Source organism: Theobroma cacao, chromosome 7 (genome assembly GCF_053813885.1).
Source record: "Theobroma cacao isolate CCN51 chromosome 7, ASM5381388v1, whole genome shotgun sequence".
In the NCBI taxonomy this organism is placed as follows: domain Eukaryota; kingdom Viridiplantae; phylum Streptophyta; class Magnoliopsida; order Malvales; family Malvaceae; genus Theobroma; species Theobroma cacao.
The window spans coordinates 35102752-35124736 of NC_142645.1; the positions used below are offsets into that span (position 1 = coordinate 35102752).

General features: G+C 33.4%; 1 long non-coding RNA gene across 1 annotated transcript; it reads left to right on the top strand.

The window, feature by feature from the left end:
- The first annotated feature begins 2100 nt into the window (after positions 1-2100).
- Positions 2101-4028, top strand: LOC148761830 (uncharacterized). Its single transcript, XR_016027580.1, has 3 exons — positions 2101-2238; positions 2888-2971; positions 3840-4028. It is a non-coding gene; the product is annotated as an uncharacterized LOC148761830 (long non-coding RNA).
- Positions 4029-21985: the final 17957 nt, after the last annotated feature.

The window sequence follows — 21985 nt, forward strand, 5'->3', positions numbered from 1 at the left end:
AAGCCCGACCTTATAAAATACTATTCATGACATACATGTGATGATAGCACGATTGCATGCTAGGAGAGTCCCGAAAAATTTACAAAAGTCGGTATTGTACCTAGAGGTACAACAAAGTTTATTTAATCCTCGAACTAGATCAAATAGGAATTTTAAGGTGAGATTAAGAGTTTCACAGTTCATGGATGACTGAAAATGGTAATTTGGAGTTTGAGGAACAATTTGGAGTTAAATCGGAATTTTCACTAACTAGGGGTAAAATGGTCATTTGCCACCTGGGGACAAAATGAGAATTTTAGAAAAGAATTTTTTGGCCCCATTTGACTTATTGGAGTATAATTTGACTTATTGGAGTATGATTTGAGGTTTAGAAGTGAAAAATTTTAATTTCGGTATAATTTGGAGTATAGGGGTAAAATGGTAATTTTGTCACTAAGGGGCAAAATTATAATTTTCCATCACTAGGATATTTTTTCCAGCACATGGTCTTCCTTTATCTTCATCTTTGACCCTTGACTAAACATGTGGTGGAGATAAAATGTTTAAATTTTTAAAATTTTAAGAATAGACCAATTAGAAAATGCCATGTGTCAAGCTTAGGATATTTTATTATTTAACTTAAAAATCAGCACAAATCAGCCCATTATTCCCCAAATATTCGGCCAAGCAAGGAAGAGAGGGAAAGAAAGGAAAAACAAAACCTTGGTGAGGAATTTCAAGAGAAAAAGTGTGGAAAATCAAGGAAAACAAGTGAAAAAGGTAGGATTTTTCAACTTAAGCTTGAAATCTATTTTCCTTAAGCATTTCTCTTCATTTTCCATGCTCAAATTGCATGTTTTTATGATGAATTGTTGGCTGATCAAAATGGGTTAGGAGAGAGAAAGTTGTTGGATTTATTTGATTTTAATTTATGTTAGTGTTTTTAGTTAGTTTAGCATATTTAGAAACAAAACAACAAGAAAAGAATTTATTTTCTGAAATACCCCATACTTTGATATGGTGATAAATAAAGTTGATCGAATGCAAATTGAGGTCAATTAAAATGTTTAGAAGTGATAAAAGACGAAAGGAGTAGTTTAGGATAAAATGTTTCGCAAGTGAAAAAATAATAATAAAATAATAATAATTTTATCGGAGGAGAATTTGTGAGATAAAAGGCGATTTGGAAGTCAAGTGAGGCATAATAAGGTATTTTTGGTACCAAGGAGACAAGATAAAATTTTTAGAATAAAATAATATTTTATTAATAAAATAATATTAAAATATTAATATTTAGCCGGATGTCGAAGTCAATCAAGAAGGAGGATCATATGGTTGATCCAAGTGGGGGAGAAGATGACAAGCCCGACTCTACAGAAATATTTGTGATGACATACATGTGGTGAATAGCATGTTTACATGCTAAGAGAGTCTTGAAAAATTTACAAAAGTCGGTATTGTACCTAGAGGTACAATAAAGTTGATTTAAGCCTCGAACTAGATCAAATAGAGAATTTACAATGAAATTAAGAATTTTAAAGTCCCAGAATGGGTTAATATGGTGATTCAGAGTTCGAGGATCAATTTGGAGTCAAACTGGAATTTTCGCTATCCAGGGGCAAAATGGTCATTTGCCACCTGGGGACAAAATGGAAATTTTTAGAAAATATTTTTGGCCCCATTTGACTTATTGGAGTAAGATTTGAGGTTTAGAAGTGAGAAATTTTAATTTCGGTATAATTTGGAGTAAAAGGGTAAAATGGTAATTTTACCATTCGAAATCGAAAATTTAATTTTTTGAAAGGATTTTTATCAAATTTAATTATTTGGAGTGTGAAATGAGTATGAGGAGTGAAAATTATGCATTATGGAAAATTTTCAATTTTTGGGGTAAAAATGTAATTTTTGAAAAGTTTAGGGGCAAAAGTGTAATTTTGAAAAATTTGCTCCACCAAAACTTTGGAAAAATCTGAAAATTTCACTTAAGACTTGGATAAGTCAAAGGGAATGCATGGTGAAAGAAAATAGGACAAGTGGATGGCTAGAAAAAAGAAATGAATTAATAAAATATTTAAAATATGAATAAAATAATATTATTTCATTAAACAATAAAAAGGCATAAAAAAAAATCAGCCCACCCATTCTTCTTCTTCAACATTCGGCCAAGCAAGAAACAAGAGAGAGAAAGGAGAAAACAAAACCCTAGAGAGAGAAAATCAAAGAAAAAGTGTGAATTTTCAAGGAAATTAAGTGAAAAAGGTGAGATTTTTTCTATTAAGCTTGAGTTTTCTTATTCCCAAGCATTTCTCTTTATTTTCCATGATTAAATTACATGTTTTCATGATTAATTCAATTCTGAAAAAATGGGTTAGGAGAGAGAAAGTTGTTGGATTTATTTGATTTTAATTTATGTTAGTGTTTTTAGTTAGTTTAGCATATTTAGAAACAAAACAACAAGAAAAGAATTTATTTTCTCCCCCAACCATTAATGGCTGAATTTACCATGTAGTGAGTGAGGATGAGTTTGATTTTATTCTAGGAGAATTGGTTAAGGAATAATGAATTATGAGCCTAGAAAAATAATGAGAATTTTTGGAGCAAAAATACGAATTTTTACCCACTAGGGGTATTTTCGTAATTTACTGTTGGGACTGATAATTTGCATCACACTGAGGGACATTAAGTTAATTTGGGTGCAATTGAGGTATAGAAACTGAAAAGAATTAAATTGGAGTTTAAACGAACCCGTTAGGAATTTAATCGGGTGATAAGACGAATTAGGCCAATACCGGGTTTAGATAGTTACCAGTGCATTTTTGCATTCCATATCATGCATTGGTAGTCCAAATTAGTTTAATTTTGATTTAGTACCAACTTAGTGAAATTCTCGATTTTGTACTGTGTCAAGGTGGTGAGTCCTCCAATAAAGGCAAGGAAATTGCATCCGAGGACCAGTAGACAGAGTGCTTCGAAAGTCTGCATTCTAGACATTGTGAGTAAACTTATTATCGTCTTAATTATCTAGAGTAGTTTTATACAACTATGTGATTTTATGAAAAATGGGTTTAAATGGTAAATTGTTATGTTTTAAGGGAAATTGTGATTTTATAAAATGATTTTATAAATTTTCTGAAAAATCGAATATTGGTTTTGAAAATAGAGTAATTGGAGACTGCTAGTTTGTGTTGCAAATTTATGGTTATGAATTGAATGGCTTATGACAATAAATGAGCATGAATGGCTAAACTGATTTTGGTATTATAATTATTTATACTGTGTATTCAGCCTTGAGAGGCTAGGTTGCGATAAATTGCCATGACATGCTAGAATGAATTTTATTGATTGGTGGATTATATATTAATTATTTACTGCAGAGGGGGTTCCGTGGACCAGCCTATTAGAGGGGCACGGTAAACTCCATTATATTATTACCTCGAACGGAGAGGCGCGTAGGATATCTCCTGGGGTATAGCTTAGGGTTCACTTCACGCCAAACCACCACGTGAAGGGGAACTCAGCCAACGCCAAGGAGCGGCTGTATTTTTTTCAAACAAAAATATATTTTAAGTGTACACAAAATTTTAACAGCCTTGGCGGACTCGGTTAGATGCCCTGCGCAAGGTATCACCGAGTATGTGTTTTGGCACGAGCCAAAGTTTTATGAAATTCATAAGCCAAGTTGATTACTCGATTTTTATGGATTGATTTTATTTGGTTGAAATGAGTTGAATGATAATGAAATTACAGTATGATGATTTATTTTAATTGTCTCCATTTACTCGACTTTAGATAGTTTATATGGTATCTGTTTACTCACTGGGATTTTATAATCTCACCACCCTCATTTCCTCACATTTCAGGCTCAGGGAATTCCGTAGTTAGCTGACTTGAACAAGGACCTTCATTTGGACTCGAATCGGTAAAAGCTGTAGGTTTCCAGCTTCCGATGCATTTTGGATAGATATGGGCCCACGTGTCACTGTAAAAGAAATTTTATGCTTTGGTTATTTGCTTTATAGTATATATGAATATAATTATCTTTTACGCTATAAGAATTATGTACCGATAGTTTTATGAAAATTATTTTACAAGAAAATAGTTTATTTTATTGAATATTTTTATCATATTCAAATGGTCAAATTTTCACTTCAAATGAACGTTTTAGATACTTAATTTTTTTTTCTCATTAAGTATATATTTTCGGCTTACCTACTACATTTTTAGCAAGTTTCGAGGTTTTCGACAAAAATGACGAAAATTCCCCTATGAGCCAAAAAAAAAATGTTATGTTATGATTTGGAAATGAATTGTAATCCTTCGTATTTTGGTTATTTGATAATTATTGCTCACCGGAGAAGTGCGAAAGCTGGTACGAGAGCCTTACGAGGTTTCGATCGACATTCGGGGTGAAGAATGTTTGTCGAGGCTTCGCGGCGGTTGTCACGGGCTCGATGGGGAGTTTCGGGTCGTGACATTTTCTCCCACAACCATTAATGGCTGAATTTACCATGTATTGAGTGTGGATGAGTTTGATTTTTATTCTAGTAGAATTGGTTAAGAAATGATGAATTATGAGCCTAGAAAAATAATAGAAATTTTCGAAGCAAAAATACGAATTTTTACCCACTAGGGGTATTTTCGTAATTTACTATCGAGACTGATAATTTGCACCACACTGAGGGACATTAAGTTAATTTGGGTGCAATTGAAGTATAGAAACTGAAAAGAATTAAATTGGAGTTTAAACGGACGCGTTAGGAATTTAATTAGGTGATCAGACGAATTAGGCCAATACTGAGTTTAGATAGTTACCAGTGCATTTTTGCATTCCATATCATGCATTGGTAGTCGAAATTAGTTTAATTTTGATTTAGTACCAACTTGGTGAAATTCTCGATTTTGTACTATGTCAAGGTGGTGAGTCCTCCAATAAAGGCAAGGAAATTGCATCCGTGGACCAGTAGACAGAGTGCTTCGAAAGTCTGCATTTTAGACATTGTGAGTAAACTTATTTTCATTTTAATTATCTAGGGTGGTTTTTAGATGCTTTCATGAATTCTATGGAAAAAAGAATTTAAAAAGGTAAATTTTCATGTTTTATGAATAAATGAGTTTCAATGAAATTAATTTATAAATTGTTTTAGAATTAATAATGATTTTGAAAAATAGAGTACACGGAGACTGTTAATTGTGGCAATTTGATTGTTTAAATTGACTGGCTTATGATAAATCGAGCATGATTGGCTAGTTGGCAGTTGTATTGAAATGCAAATTGTTTGGTTGCCTTGAAAAACTGCGAATTACAAAATTGCCATATCATGTTATTGAGTTTTATTATATGGTGGATTATATATTAATTAATCACTGCAGTAGGGGGTTTCTGTGGACCAACCTTTTAGAGGGGCACGGTAAACCCCATTATATTCTTACCTCGAACGGAGAGGCGCGTAGGGTATCTCTTGAGGTAAAGTTTAGGGTTCACTTCACGCTAATCCACCACGTAAGGGGGAACTCAGCCAACGCCAAGGAACGGCTATGTTTTCAAAACAAAAACATGATTTATGTGAAATGTGAATTTTAATAGCCTTGGCGATCTCGGTAGGATGCCTGGGCCAAGGTGTCCCCGAGAATGGATTTATGGCACAAGCCTAGATTTTTATGAGATCCATAAGTCTCTTTACGTGTTTTGAACAAAATGTGTTCTAATGCTATGACCTAGTTTATGATGATTTACTTTATTATCTCCATGTACTCAACTCTAGATGTTTATGATGATGTCTGTTTACTCATTGGGATTTTATAATCTCACCACCCTCCTTTCCACCCATTTTAGGTTCAGTATAGACTGTAGATAGCTGATCTCATCGAGGACTACCGTTGGATCTGTATTTTTTCAAACCGTAAGTTCACAGTCCTCTTTACTTTTGTTTATTCGGGGGCCCTTTTGTTATTGTAAATTAAATTAAATATTTTGACTTACTGTATTTAAGTATGTATAAATTTATTTAGCTTTTACGCTATAAAAATTATTTACGTATAACTCTATAAATATTGTTTTATAAGAAAATAAAATATTTTACTTAATATTTCTTTTATTTTCTTATTATATTCAAATAACCATAATTTCGTTTTAAATGAAGATTTTAGACTTTTAAACTCATTTTGAATATGAATTATGTGTTTTGTACTTGTATATTACGTTTTAGCCAGTTTCAAAATTTTTGAGAAAAATGACCAAAATACCCTTGTGAGATGAAAAATTAATATTTTATTTGTTTAAAGTTGGAAACAGCTTAAAATCTTTTAGAACACGATATTTGACAATGGTTGCTCACAAGGGAACAGAGAAACTGATAGTAAAGCCTTGCAAGGTTTCGGGTTGACATTTCGAGCAATGAGTGTCTACCGGGATACCCTGACGGTTGTCACGGGCTCGATGGGAGTATCGGGTCATGACAGTATACAAAATTTTAACAGCCTTGGCGGACTCGGTTGGATGCCCTGCGCAAGGTATCACAGAGTATGAGTTTTGGCACGAGCCAAAGTTTTAAGAAATTCATAAGACAAGTTGATTACTCGATTTATATGGATCGATTTATTTGGTTGAAATGAACTGAAAGGTAATGAAATTACAGTATGATGACTTATTTTAATTGTCTCCATTTACTCGGCTTTAGATACTTTAGATGGTATCTGTTTACTCACTAGGATTATAAAATCTCACTCCTTCTTCCTATATATTTTTCAGGCTTAGGACAGTTTGTAGATAGTCGAGTAGGACGAGAACTAAGCTCAGAATTGCATTATAGAAAGTAAGAGTTCACAGTCTTACATCCTCTTGGTCAATTAGGGCCCACGTGTTATTGCAGATCAAAACTTATATTTTGGTTATCTGTATTTCTATTCATACAATTTTTACTTTACTTTCATGTGCGAAAAATTATTTACGAATATTTCTATAAAAATTTATTTTATGAGAAAATAGAATATTTTATTTATTATTTTTGAATAGTACTAGTTGTCAACATTTTACTTTCAAATGAACATTTTAGATACTTAATTTGTTTTTAAATCATTAAATATATATTTTCTGCTTACCTACTACATTTTTAGCAAGTTTTGAGATTTTTGACGAAAAATTACGAAAATGCCCCTATGAGCCAGAAAATAATATTTTATTATTCTTATTTGAAAATGACTTATGATTTTTTTGAAATGCGAGATTTAATAACTGTTGCTCACCGGGGAGATGCGGAAGTTGATGCTAAGCCTTGCGGGGTTTCGATCGGCATTTGTGGTGAAGAATGTCTGTCGAGGCCTCGCGACGGTTGTCACGGGCACGATGGGAAGTTCCAGGTCGTGACAATTTGGAACTGTCGAGGAGCCTAATGGCTAAACCATGGGTTATGTGATCACGTGATGTAAGTTTGAAAAGGGATATTGGCAATGATATTAAGATGTACTTAAGTAAAATCCTATTTCAAGTTGTTGTAATTGCCAGCATTGAATGTGTAGATGTTAAAAGGAAAATAATGGTATATTGGTGTAAAGGAATAGTATAAGATGATTGAAGGCAATCCCGATAATGAAACTGGTTAATAAGAATTCCCTAAGGTGGAAATTAGAATTAAAAAAAAAAAGCAAGAAGTGTGCATGACCTCGACTAATTTAAATCTTAAGTGATTAACTAATTTTAAAATGAACAAGGACATATACGATGGAAGTACAAAAGGTAAATGAGAAACGAGGGTGACTTTTAAGAATTGCGATATTACATGAGATGCAGTGATCTAGTAAAGATGAACCTAAAAGGTTAATAAAATCATAAAGCATACATGGATATAACTAGATGGAAATGATATTTAGTGATTGAGATGTGGGTAACGACAAGGTGATGTAAGGATACATGGTATAATGAAATTTATATATATTTATATATAAATATATATACATGATTGGAACTAATAAAGAAAGATTTAAGCATGTAAATTATGTGAAATTATGCATAGGCATAATGTGGGTTCATATGGATTACATGAGGAATGACGTATGTGGGAATAATTGAAGGCTTTAACCTCCCCCAATGTTGAAAATATGCATAGGAATGAAAATGGTGTGTTTATAGTGTTTTGAGTTATGCTGTAGTATATGGGACCAAGATGAATGAATGTCGAGAAGTTTAACACGAAATGAAATAAACATATAATGATTGGGCATATATAAGTAACCATGATTGTGATCGAAATTGGCAGGATTAAGATGGAAATATGTTTACAAATTAATAATGGAGTTCAAGGCATACTTAGGATCATGGTGATAATAGAAGACAATTGTGAATAGTATCGTGGTTTTGATTTCTAAGATGACAAGGGACCTATGTAACGTGTTTTAGTTGAAACAAAAATAAATGAAGCGGATAGCTTAAAATTCCTATGAAGAAGGAAGTGAAGTACGATTGTAAAATGACAATAGTAACCTAATGCTGACGTGAATTCGAGGACGAATTCTAATTAAGTGGGGGAGATTGTAACACCCCGTGACCTCGTTTAGCACTCAATAAGACCCTATCGATAAGACGAAGGGTCACTTAATATAAATTTAAGTGTCAAAGAGCAATTACGAACGAGAAGAATATTTTAGAATAAAATATTTTTATGAATAAAATAATATTAAAATATTAATATTTTATTAATTAAGGAAATCAGTCTGAAGAAGAATTATATGATCAATTTAAGTGGGGGAGAAGAAGAACGAATGAATTTTTGGAGATAAATGACGTAAGTGAGACCCGCATGCTTGTATTAAAATTGAGCTAGCGCGAGTGAGTAAATATTTAAATATTATGTTGATACAGCGTTGAAATGCAACTTCGCTATTTTGATTGTATACGTATAAAGGAAGAAAGATAGAAAGAAATGAGAATTTTAAAACGTGTCGGAAGGATCAAATTATAAAAGAAGAAAGTTTGGAGGGTTATACGATAAATAAAGAAAAATTAAGGGTTATGTGTAATTTTAATATTTGAAGGCTAATGAGATATTATTGAATGATATGGTGGCATTAAAAAGAAAAATGTATGTGAAATGATATGTAAATTAAATGGATGGATAAATAAAGAAAGAGAACCAAGGAGATAAAAAAAAAAGAATGGAGGTGACGGATGGGAAAGATTCTTTAAAGGTTGGCCATGAGCTTTAAAACATGAATTAGATGAGGAAAAGTCAAAGGAAGGCATGGGTTCATGGGCTAGCCGCCCATGTGACCAAAATGGAGAGAAGGATAAGATAGAAAAAAAATAATAAAGAAAGTAAACCATAAAGGAAGAAAAGATGTAGTGGTCGGCCAAAACAATAAAGGGTGAAGGATAAATGAAATAAATAAAAGAAATGGGTGAGGGGACAAGACATGTCCAGCTGCAACGCAACAATTGTAGTTCAAATATATATATATATATATATATATATATATATATATGATAAAAATATCATCATTTGGCTTTGTTTTGCTTGCATTAGGCAGCCATTTGAGAAACAAAAGAACACTTTAAAATATTTTAACCAAGGACCAAACAAAGGGAGAATAAAAAGAGGAAAGAGATAAGTCAGTTAGTGGAAGAGAAGAAAAAGAAAGAAAATAAAGTGTTGGGCATAAGAGAGAGAGAGAGCAAAAGGGGAAAGTCACTGCTTAGAGGAGTGAAGGGAAAGGCTTTTTGCTGCCAAATTTTGAGAGGAAAAAGATAGAGTTTTTGCTGTAAATTTTGGAGAAGGAAAGAACTGATTTTTGAAGGTTGAAAAGAGCGACTTTGGGGGCTGATTCTTGAGGTGTTGACTGCCAGTTTTGAGGGTGAAATAAGCAGCTTTGGTTGATGATTTTTTAGGCTAAAATTAACACCTTTGGCTACTGATTTTTTTGGGTTGAAAAGAGTAGAAAATTCAGCCAAAAGCCTAGAAAAAGAGAAAGAAGAAAGGAAAGGAAAAAAGAGAAGGAAGGTTGGCAGGGGAAGAAAAGAAAGAAGAAAGAGAAAAAAAATATGGTAAAAGGTGATGAATTGGGCAGCCACCCATGTGGGGAAAATAAGGGAGTAGCCAAATTTAAAAAAAAATGGTAAGTTAGCATTATATTAAGCTTTATGGGTGGTTTAATATTGTGCCTATTTTGGATGAAAAATATGCAATTTGGTTAAGGATTTTTTATCAAGCTGCTCCCCATACAAGTGTGTGATTAAGTATATTGGGTTTAAATTGTTGTTAGGAAAGTTTGTGTGGAAGCGTGTCGGACGAAGTATGTGACATGCAAATAGGAATGATTATACACACGTATGAATCAATAGCGACGTAGCAATCCCGCTATTGTGAGGTGAGTAGAGCGTGCAAATTTTAAAATTTTCATAAATATATACCTATACGTATGATTTATTTTAAACGTGAAAATTGTGGATAGCATATGCTGGTAGCAATCTTAGGAAATTGTGGTTGCAAATTACGCTTAGAAATCATTTTGAATATATATATGTATAAATTATATGTAAAGTGTTTTGGAAATACGGGAAACAAGCCCTTCACACTATTTTGCCTCAAAATCTGTGCCTTATATTATGCAATGTGCATTCATGGTTATATTGCTTATTCACCATGCGAATTATTGTTTTGAAATTCATGTGTAAATATATTTTGAGAAAATGGTAGATTTTATCATACCCTATGTTGAATGCTTTGGAAATAATTTGAAACGAGATTTCAAGGACATAAAGTGATTTCTAAAATGGTTTTATAAACCAAAAGATTCAAGAGTAGGTCGGTTATCACTTCGGTTAAGTGTGACCCTCATGCACGAGTGAGCTCTAGCTAGAGAACCTTCGGGTCACTGACGGGCGGTTAGGCATGGTGGGGACCACGACCTGTGATATGTGTATGCGTAGCTAGGCCACCAAATGATTACGCGATTATGACCGCTGGATTTTTCGATGTGGGCCAACATCGTGGAGACTGCCATGGCATGTGGGATCCGGTGAAGCGAGGCTCCCAAATGTTATTACATGGTAACGGGACCACAAGTTTTATTTGATCTCCTACTCGAGACTAAAAATCTCTTTGGGTTTTCAAACTTTTATTTCTTGCATGGTGAAAACGAAATTTAATGGTTTTTCTGCAGCTCCCCTTATTTTTACAGTGAAATGAATTTTAACTCCTCGAGTGTAAGGTGATTTGTCATTTTCGTATGAGTTTGATTAACATTCGATTTCATGGGAGCTTGCTGAATATACTGATTTGATTTGAGTAAAATGTCAATTGATTTTGACGACAAAATTTTGTTTATGTAAAATTGTTTTAATTCAATATTTCAAATGATTAACTTGAATAAGGTTATTGATCTGTTTTGTAGCAAAAACTTTTATCTACCTTGGTTGATTTACCAATTGAAGTGTTTACAATGCGTAAGAAATCCTCGATTTTTCATATAAGGCACAAACTCCCTTCTGAAATAAATTGTTTTTGTAATCCTACATTTTTATATTCAACTGATCTACTATTTGCTTTTTTCTCATCTACGCCCTACTCACAGAGCCGATGATCACTGAGTCTGTGAGACTCACACCCCTCTTTTTCCTCTTTTACAGACAGGGATCAGTCAAGCGTGTAATCATCAGCTTGTACGGTCCACCATGGATAGGTAAAGGCATCTTGTAGCATGTTATCCCGAGTCGCTCCTCTATCAGAGGTCGTGTTGTAACACCATACTATTTAAGGTGTAATAGATATTGGTTTTTGGTATAAATGACAAATTGAAAAAGTTAGACTCTATTGTATATACATGTTCACGACTACATGATTCAAAAAAAAAATTGCATTGTTTCATTATTTTTATGTTTTCAAGTCATGATATGGGAATGTATATGATTAAGCAGTAACATTAATTGATGGTCGTGTATAGTGAGTTATTGAGAATATTCATTAAGGCTTGTTCAGGACTTGACGGGATCTTCCAGAGGTCTCAGACGCCAGTAGGGACCCGGGAGGGGTCGTTACATTTTGAGTAGAGACCATTCTGTTTCAAAAGTGTTGATACCTTGTGACAAAGTATCGATACCTTTTAGATATAAACCATTTTGTCTAAAAGATATTGATACTCCAAGGTAAAGTATTGATATCTCATTCATGTCACGCATCAAAGTATCAATACCAACCCATAGGTCTCAGCACCTTTGCTAGATAAAAAGTCGAAGATCAAGAGTCAACTTCCAAAGTATCAATACCAAGACGAGAAGTACCAATACATTTCAAACAAAGAGCATTACATCTTGAAAGAATCGATAACCCAAAAAGAAGTATCGACACCCAGGAAACTTGGGAAACAAGTATCGATACCTTAACAAAAAGTATTGATTGCTCATAACACATAAGCATGAAAAGACACAAATAATGGCTATTTTTGGTACAAAATATGAAGAATGACTTTCGAGCTTCCTTAAGTATAAATACCAGTTTTCAACTTGATTTGACATAATGAAAAGGCATTGAAAAACATTCTTTTGAGCAGAGAACAAGAATCTTTTTAGAAATTATAAAATTCTCTCCCTTTCTCTCATCTCTTTAGTTGCTCATTGTATCACATCTAGAGCTTTGATTGCCATTATTTTCTTGTGATAGTCCTTGTACTCATCCTGTACTCATTATAATCATTAGCCTTTTAAAGGCATTAAAGCTTTCACTTCATCTTTTGTGTATTGATTGTAAAGGTTCTTCCTTAACCATTAAAAAGTAGAGGGGTTAAGTCTAAGCTTTTGAAAAAACTATTGTGAGGCTTTGGTTTATCCTTAAAAAGCATTTTGAATAGTGAATTTTAAATTTCTTAGTGATCTAAGGGAGAAGATGTAAGCAAAGAAACTAAACCTCTATAAACTAAGTGTGTTGAGTTGTTCTCCTTTCTTCTATATTTATTTTTGTAAAGTAAATTCTTTAAAAATATTTTCGTCCATGCAAAAGTCTCTAAAGAAAAAAATTCTTCATCAAAGCAAGCTTTTTGAGTCTTAAACTCAAAAAAAAAAAAAAAAAACCTTCAATTCACCCCCTCTTAGATTTATTCTATTTGAGCTAACATTTTAACATCATAATAGCTCATATATCATGTGTCTAACAATATTTTCATATCATGAATGGTACTTAAAATATTACATGATTAACATATGAAAATAGGTTTAAAAATAGATATCCGTTCACCACAAGATCTTTCTTGACACTCATTAATTACTAACTTTTTTTTGAAACATAATTAATTACCAACTATCGAGAGTTCAATGAATGTGGAATCTTGAAGCCTCAACAATGCCTAAATTGTCCACAAACAACATGTAACTCACATTAAATCTTAAAATTTGAAATTAATTAAATTTATAAACTAATTTTAACTACACTGTATCCTAACTTAAATTCAACATAGAAATCTAGTTTAAATCATAAACTCATTAAATTAACTATTCAAATTTGTAAATTCTTTACCTTGGTGAGCTTGGAGGTGAAAAATCAACAAAACCCAAACATTTTCAAGAGATAGAAATATAGAAAATTAGAAAATAAATTTTGAAAATTTAGAAACCATGAAATTAGAGGTTTTATGAGCTGAAATACTTTAAGCTTAAAACTTTTGTTTCTTTAAAGGAAGTGAAGATTGAGGAAAGTGAAGAAGAGAGAGAATCCCTTTAGAAATTTGGGGCAACTAGAGATAAATTTCTATTCTCAATTTTCATAGCTTGACTAGATTTGATAATATTTTTAGTCAACAAATTTGAATTATTTAGATATACAAAGAAATCTTTAACAGCATGCTTGGTTCACCAAAAAGAATAGGATAGGAATAGAATAGCCATTTCAAGGAAATAAATTAAGGAAAAAATAACTTTTATGTAGATTGGTTCATGGGAATGAAATAGGATAGCAATTAGTATTATTACTTATTCCACTGTTTGGTTGACATGAATAATTTTAAAAATAGTTAAGGAATAATGGATAAATGATAAAAATACCCTTTATTAAATTTAAAGATTTTTTAATTAAAAAAAATACTATGATGAGAAAAAAAATACTCTTTATTAAAATTAAAGAATTTATTTTTTTAAAAGATAAAAATATTCTAAGTAATAAAATCAAAATACCTTTTACTATAATTCATCAAAACATAAACATATTTTTATTATAATTTAATAATATTTTGTATTAGAAGATACTTAAACTTTTTATTATAATGAAATAATATAATATTAAAAGACAAAATATATTCTTCATTAAATTTAAATAATACTAAATAATATTCTTTATTACATTTATTATATTCAAATACTAAAATTAAATAATATTCTTTATCATATTTATTATAGTTAAATAATATTGATTTATAAAATAATATTTAAATATTTTCATTTCCTTATTTTGGAAAGTGAAGTAAAAAATTTTGTGTCTTTTGTGCTTTAGAGAAAGAAGGAGTGAGGAAGAGAAAGAAAAAAAAAGATTTAGTATTATTTTATAAGGTAATTTTTTAAATTGTAAAAAGGTATATTTGTCTAATCGATTTTTTTTTATTCCCAACAATTTGAAATAGCTATTCCGAAGAATGGCTATTCTTTTGAACCAAATGCAGCTATGTCTTAGGAATGAGAATAGGGGAGAATGAGCATTTCATTCCCCCCAACCAAGCACGTCCTAAAAGTGTTGAGCTAATAAGGTTAGTTAACGATTATTCTTTTTATTTTATTTTTAAATAGAAAATATCATTAATTGAGACATAATTTAATGCATTGAAAATAATTGTAATTAAGTGTCTGTTTGGCTTGAATTTTTTTTTCAGTTCATATACCTTTTAAAATCTTAAGCTAAGTCAGATAGGGTTTTTAAGAAATTTAAAAAAAAAAATAGTTTTTTTCAAAGAACAAGTTTTTTTAAAAAAAAAGAGCTTAAAGAAAAGCTCCAAAAAAAGCTTTTCTTCTCCTTATCAACTTTTCAAGAAATATCCCTTTGCCTCAATCAATCTCCCTCTCCCCTCTCTCCTTTTGAAAATTACCTTTCTCCAACATAAAATTGCGATCTCCCTCTCCTCCATTTCTCTACAAAGACTACTAAAAAAATAGAAAACACAATCACAAAATAAGAAGATATAAGATTTTTTTATTTTCACAAAGATTAAGAGAAAAGAAAACCCAAAATTTAAAGTTCAATTTAGGCAATATTTAAAGGTTTTCCATCTTTTTTATTAAAAAATATAATATTATTATTATTATACAAGTTTTAAAGTTATTCCATTTCTTTATGGATTTTTTTTATTTTAATATCTGAAATTGTCTATAAACTCGAAATAGACTTATTCTGCTTTAATTTATTAGGTGATCGAAGATGACATGAATATCATTTATGATAATTTTAATTAAAATTAAAACTTATATAATTTATTTTAACAAAACAACTTACTCAACAATTTTTTTTTTTTTTACAATGCTAAATTCTACCATTAACAAGAGAGGAGACACATTCTGTCACAGTCCACACCAACCTTGTGAGGTATTGTCCACTTTGACTCGTTAGCCTCATAGTTTTGTCCCACAAAAGGCGCCTCACAAGTTAAAAGTGGTGTGAACCCTTATATTCCAGTATCACTCTAGTACATAGCCAATGTGGGATTCATGGCTCCCATTTTTAGGACCATGACACCCACTATTACTCCTCATTGGGAGTTTCTCTTCGATGTGAGACTTTGTGGCTTACTAGCTGGGAGCATTATCTCTATGATATGGGATTCACATCCACGCGAGGACCGTGACATCATGCCCCACTTCAACAAGGGTCCATTTTCCTCAATGGCAAATTCCTAATACTCAGAGTCCGCTCTTATATCAATTATCATGATCCACACCAACTCTTGTGAGGTATTGTCCGTTTTGGCTCGCTAGCCTCACAGTTTTATCCCACAAAAGGTACCTCACAAGTTAAAGGTAGTGTGAACCTTTATATTCCCAATATCACTCTAACACATAGCTAACGTGGGATTCATGGCTTCCTTCTCTAAGACCACGATATCCACCTTTACTGTAAAGCCCGACCTTATAAAATACTTGTCATGACATACGTGTGATGGATAGCATGTTTGCATGCTAGGAGAGTCTCGAAAAAATTTATAAAAGTCGGTATTGTACCTAGAAGTACAACAAAGTTGATTTAAGCCTCGAACTAGATCAAATAGAGATTTTAGGGTGAAATTGAAAATTTTAAATTTCCAAAATGACTTAAAATGGTGATTCGGAGTTTGAGCATTAATTTGGAGTCAAATCGAAAATTTCTCTATCTATGGGCAAAATAGTAATTTTGCCACTCGAGAACAAAATGGGAAATTTTTTTGAAAGATTTTAATCACATTTGACTTATTGGAGTATGATTTGAGGTTGAGAAGTGAAAAATTGTAATCTCGGTATTTTTCGAAACATATGGGTAAAATGGTAATTTTGCCACCCCAATGGCAAAATTGTAATTTTACACCACCCGACACTTGTCCAGCACATGGATTTTATCTAATATTATCATAGATAATTGAAGGAATTTAAGTGGTGGAGAGAGAAAGCTTAATAGTTAAGAAATTACAAATGGACCAATAATGTGATGACATGTGTTAAGTTTATATCCATTATTTATTTAGCTTTAAAATAAGCATAAAATCAGCCTATTTTCTTTCATATGGCCGGCCAAACCAAGAACGAAGAAGAACAAAGGGAGAAAAGAAAAACAAAAACCCTAGGTGAAGAATTTCAAGACATAAGTGTGGAAAATTCAAGGAAACAAGTGATAAAAGGTAAAATTTCTTGATTTTGACTTGTGATCTACCTTTCCCATGCATTTCTCCTCATTTGTCATGATTAAATTACATGTTTTCATGATGAATTCATGGCTGATCGGAATGGGTATGGAGAGAGAATGATGTTAGATTGATTTGATTCTAAGTTATGTTAGTTTTTTTAATTAGTTTACCATGTCTAGAAACAAAACAACAAGAAAAGAGTTCTATTCCCCACTACCCATCAATAGTTGAACCTACCTTGTGTTGAGTGAAGATGAATTTGATTTTTATTTTAAGAGAATTGGTTAGAAAATGATGAATTATGGTGTGGAAAAGTAGTAGGAAAAATCACGGTGTTAATGCACCATTATTGATCAAAAATTCTAAGAAGAAAAGTGAAGATGGTTTTGCCAAATTTTAGGTTATTTGATTTGTGTTTGGTGAATTGAGATATTGGAAAAGACATGGAGCAATTTGGAGTTAAATTGGACGCGTTGGCCAATTAATCGGGTGATAAGACGAATTAGGCCAATGCTGGATTTAGATGATTACCCGTGCATTTTGCATTCCATATCATGCATTAGTAGTCTAAATTAGTTTAATTTCGATTTAGTACCAATGTAGTAAGTTTCTCGATTTTGTATTGTGTCAAGATGGTGAGTCCTCCGACAAGGGCAAGGAAATTGTACCTGAGGATCAATAGTCGGAGTATTATAGAAATTCAACTCCCAAAATAGTGAGTAACCTTACTATCATCTTAATTATCTAAAGTGATTTTTATCCGATTTTATGATTTTATGGAAAATGAGTTTAAATGGCAAATCTTTATGTTTTATAAACAAAATGTGTTTAAACGAACTGATTTTATGAATTGTCTTGAAATTGAATAATGATTTTGAAAAATAGAGTAATTGGAGACCACTGATATGTTGTAAATTTATTATTTGAATAAATGGCTTATGTTAATGTGTTGGCATGACTGGCTGGGTTGTGGTTTTTGTGAACTGTATGAATTGTTCTATTTTACATTTGTAGACTGGGTAGTATTAAATTAACCCTTTCATGCTGTCAAAATTTTATTGTATGGTGGGATTAACCTGCTGCATGGGTCGAATTTTCTATGGACCAGCCTATTAGAGGGGCACGAAATCCCGTTATATTTTACCTCAATTGGAAAGGCCAGTAGGGTAACTCTCGAGGTATAACTTTTAGAGCTCACTTCACGCCAAACCACCACGTGAGGGGGAACTCGACCAACGCCAAGGAACGACTATGTTTTCAAAATAAAAACATGATTTATGCGTACATGACTTTCTAATAGCTTTGGCGGACTCAGTTGGGATAGCCCTCGGCCAAGGTATCCTTGATAATTGAGTATGATAATAATTTTTGGCATGAGCCAAGCTTTTAAGAAATTCATAAGCCATGTTCATTACTCGATTTAAATGAATTGAATTTTATTTGGTTGAAATGAGTTGAAAGATGATAAATTAAAGTATAATGATTTATTTTATCTGTCTCCATTTACTCGACTTTAGATATTTTAAATGGTATTTGTTTACTCACTGGGATTATATAATCTCACCACCCTCATTTTCACCAATTTCAGGCTCAGAATAGACTGTAGATAACTGATCGCATCGAGGACTACCATTAGAATTGCATTTTCCAAACTGTAGGTTCACAGTCCTCTTTACTTTTGAATATTCGAGGGTCTCACTTGTTACTGTAAATTAAATTTCATACTCTAATTATCTGTACTACGGTATATAGGAATTTATTTTGCTTTTACGCTGTAAAAAAATTGTTTACGTAGTGTTTCAAAAATATTATTTTATAAAAAAATAGAATATTTTACTTAATATTTCTTTTATTTTTCTATTATATCCAAATAAGCATAATTTCGTCTTAAATGAAGATTTTAGACTTTTAAACTCATTTTGATTATGAATTATGTGTTTTGTACTTGTATATTACATTTTAGCTAGTTTCGAAATTTTTAGAAAAAAAATGACCAAAATACCCTTGTAAGACGAAAATTATTATTTTATTTGTTTTACGTTGGAAACAATTTAAAATCTTTTAGAACGTGGTATTTGGCAACAGTTACTCACAGTGAAAATGAGAAGCTAATATTAAAACCTTGAGGGGTTCCGGTTGACATTTGGGGTAATGAGTGTCGATTGGGGCATCGATACAGTTGTTACGGGCTCGAGGGGAGTTTCGGGTCGTGACACTTACTCTCCGTTGGGAGTTTCTCTTTAATGTGGGATTTTGTGGCTCTCACGTTGGGAGCATTATCTTTATGATGTAGGATTCACATTCATGCGAGGACCGTGATATCCTCCCCCACTTCAACAAGGGTCTACTGTCCTTAGTGGCACATTGCTAGTACTTAAAGTCTACTTTGATAACAATTGTCATGGTCCACAACAACCCTTATGAGGTATTGTCAGCTTTAGCCAACTGACCTCACTATTTTGTCCTAAAAAATGGGCCTCACAAGTTAAAGGTGGTGTAAACCCTTATATTCCCACTATCACTCTAATACATTACCAATGTGGAATTCATGGCTCCCTTCTCTTGGACCATGATATCCACCATTACTCCGCGCTATGAGTTTCTATTCAATGTGGGACTTTGTGGCTCACCCACTGAGAGCATTATTTTTATGATATGAAATTCAAATCCGGATGAGGATCGTGACATCCTCCCTTATTTCAACAAGGGTCCACTATCCTTAGTGGTACGTTGCAAGTACTTAGAGTTCGCTCTGATACCAATTGTCACAATTCACAATAATCCCCGTGATGTATTATTTGCTTTAGCCCGCTGACGTCACGATTTTATTTCACAAAAGGCGCTTTATAAGTTAAAGGTTGTGTGAACCCTTATATTCCCACTATCACTCTAATACATAACTAATGTGAGATATATGGCTTTCCTCTCTAGGACCATGACATCTACCCATACTCTTTGTTGGGAGTTTTTCTTCAATGTGAGACTTTGTGGCCCACTTGTTGCGAGTATTATTTTTATGATGTGGGATTCACGTCCACGCAAGGATAGTGACATCAATTGTCACGATCCACACCAACCCCTATAAGGTATTGTTCAATTTGGCACGCTGACCTCACGGTTTTGTGCCACGAAAGGCACCTCACAAGTTAAAGGTGGTGTGAACCCTTATATTCCCAATATCACTTTAGTACATAGCTAATGTGGGATTCATGGCTCCCCTTTCTAATACCATGACATCCACCCATACTCATTGTTGAGAGCTTCTCTTCGATGTGAAATTTTGTGGCTCACCCATTAGGAGCATTATCTTTATAATGTGGGATTTATGTCCACGCGAGGACCATGACATCAATTGTCATGGTCCACACCAACCCTTATAAGGTATTGTCCGCTTTGGCACACTAACCTCAAGATTTTATCCCACAAAAGGTGCCTCACAAGTTAAAAGTGGTGTGAACCCTTATATTCCTAGTATCACTCTGGTACATAGCCAATGTGGGATTCGTGGCTCCCTTTTTTAGGACCATGACATCCACTCTTACTCCCCGCTGAGAGTTTCTCTTTGATGTGCCACTTTGTGGCTCACTCGCTAGGAGTATTATCTTTATGATGTGGGATTCATGTCCACACGAGGACTGTGACATCCTTCCTCACATCAACATGGGCCTATTATCCTCAGTGGCACATTGTTAGTACTTAGAGTCCGCTATGATATCAATTGTCACAGTCCACACCAACCCCTATGAGGTATTATTCGCTTTGGCCCGTTAGCCTCACGATTTTATCTTACAAAAGGTACCTCACAAGTTAAAGGTGGTGTGAACCTTTATATTCTCAGTATTACTCTAGTACATAGTCGATGTGGGATTCATGGCTTTCCTCTTTAGAACCATGACATCCACCCTTACTCCTCGCTAAGAGTTTCTCTTCGATGTGAAACTTTGTGGTTCACACACTATGAGCATTATCACTATGATGTGGGATTCACGTCCACGCGAGGACCGTGGCATCTTCCCCCACTTCAATAAGGGTCGATTGTCCTTAGTGGCATATTGCATGCCCTCAACGGCACATTGCTAATACACAGAGTCCACTTTAATACCAATTGTCACGATTCACACCAACCTTTGTGAGGTATTATCTGTTTTGGCCTGTTGGCCTCATGGTTTTGCCCCATAAAAGGTGCCTCATAGGTTAAATATAGTGTGAACCTTTATATTCGAAGTATCATTTTAATACATAGTCAATGTGGGATTCATGGCTTCCCTCTCTAAGACCATGACATCCACTCTTACTTTTTGCTGAAAATTTCTCTTCAATATGAGACTTTCTAGCTCACACGCTAAGAGCATTATCTTTATGATGTCAAATTCACATCCACATGAGGACTATGATATCCTTTTTTACTTTAACAAGGGTTCACTGTCCTCAGTGGTACATTGCTAGTACCTAAAGTTCGCTCGGATACCAATTGTCTCAGTCCACACCAACCCTTGTGAGGTATTGTTCGCTTTGGCCCGCTAGCTTCACGGTTTTATACCACAAAAGGCACCTCACAAGTTAAAGGTAGGGTAAACCCTTATATTTCCAATATCATTTTTATACGTAGCCAATGTGGGATTCATAGCTCCTCTCTCTAGGACCATGACATCCACCCTTACTCCTCGTTGGGAGTTTCAATTCGATGTGAGACTTTATGGCTCACTTGGGAGCATTGTATCTATGATATAGGATTCGCATCCACGCGAGGATCGTGACATCCTTTCTTACTTCAACAAGGGTCCACTGTCCTCAGTGGCACATTGTTAGTACTCATAATCCGCTCTAATACTAATTGTCATGATTCACACCAACCCCTTATGAGATATTATCCGTTTTGGCCCGCAGACCTCATGATTTTGTCCCACAAAAGGTGCCTTACAGGTTAAAGGTGGTGTAAACCTTTATATTCCTAGTATCTTTCTACTACATAATCAATGTGGGATTCTTGGCTCCCCTCTATAGGATCATGACATTGACCCTTACTCCTCGCTGGGACTTTCTTTTCGATGTGGGACTTTGTGGCTCACTCGTTGAAAGCATTATCTCTACGATGTGGGATTCTCATCCACACAAGGACCGTAACATCTTTTCCTACTTCAACAAGGGTCCAATGTCCTTAGTGGCACATTGT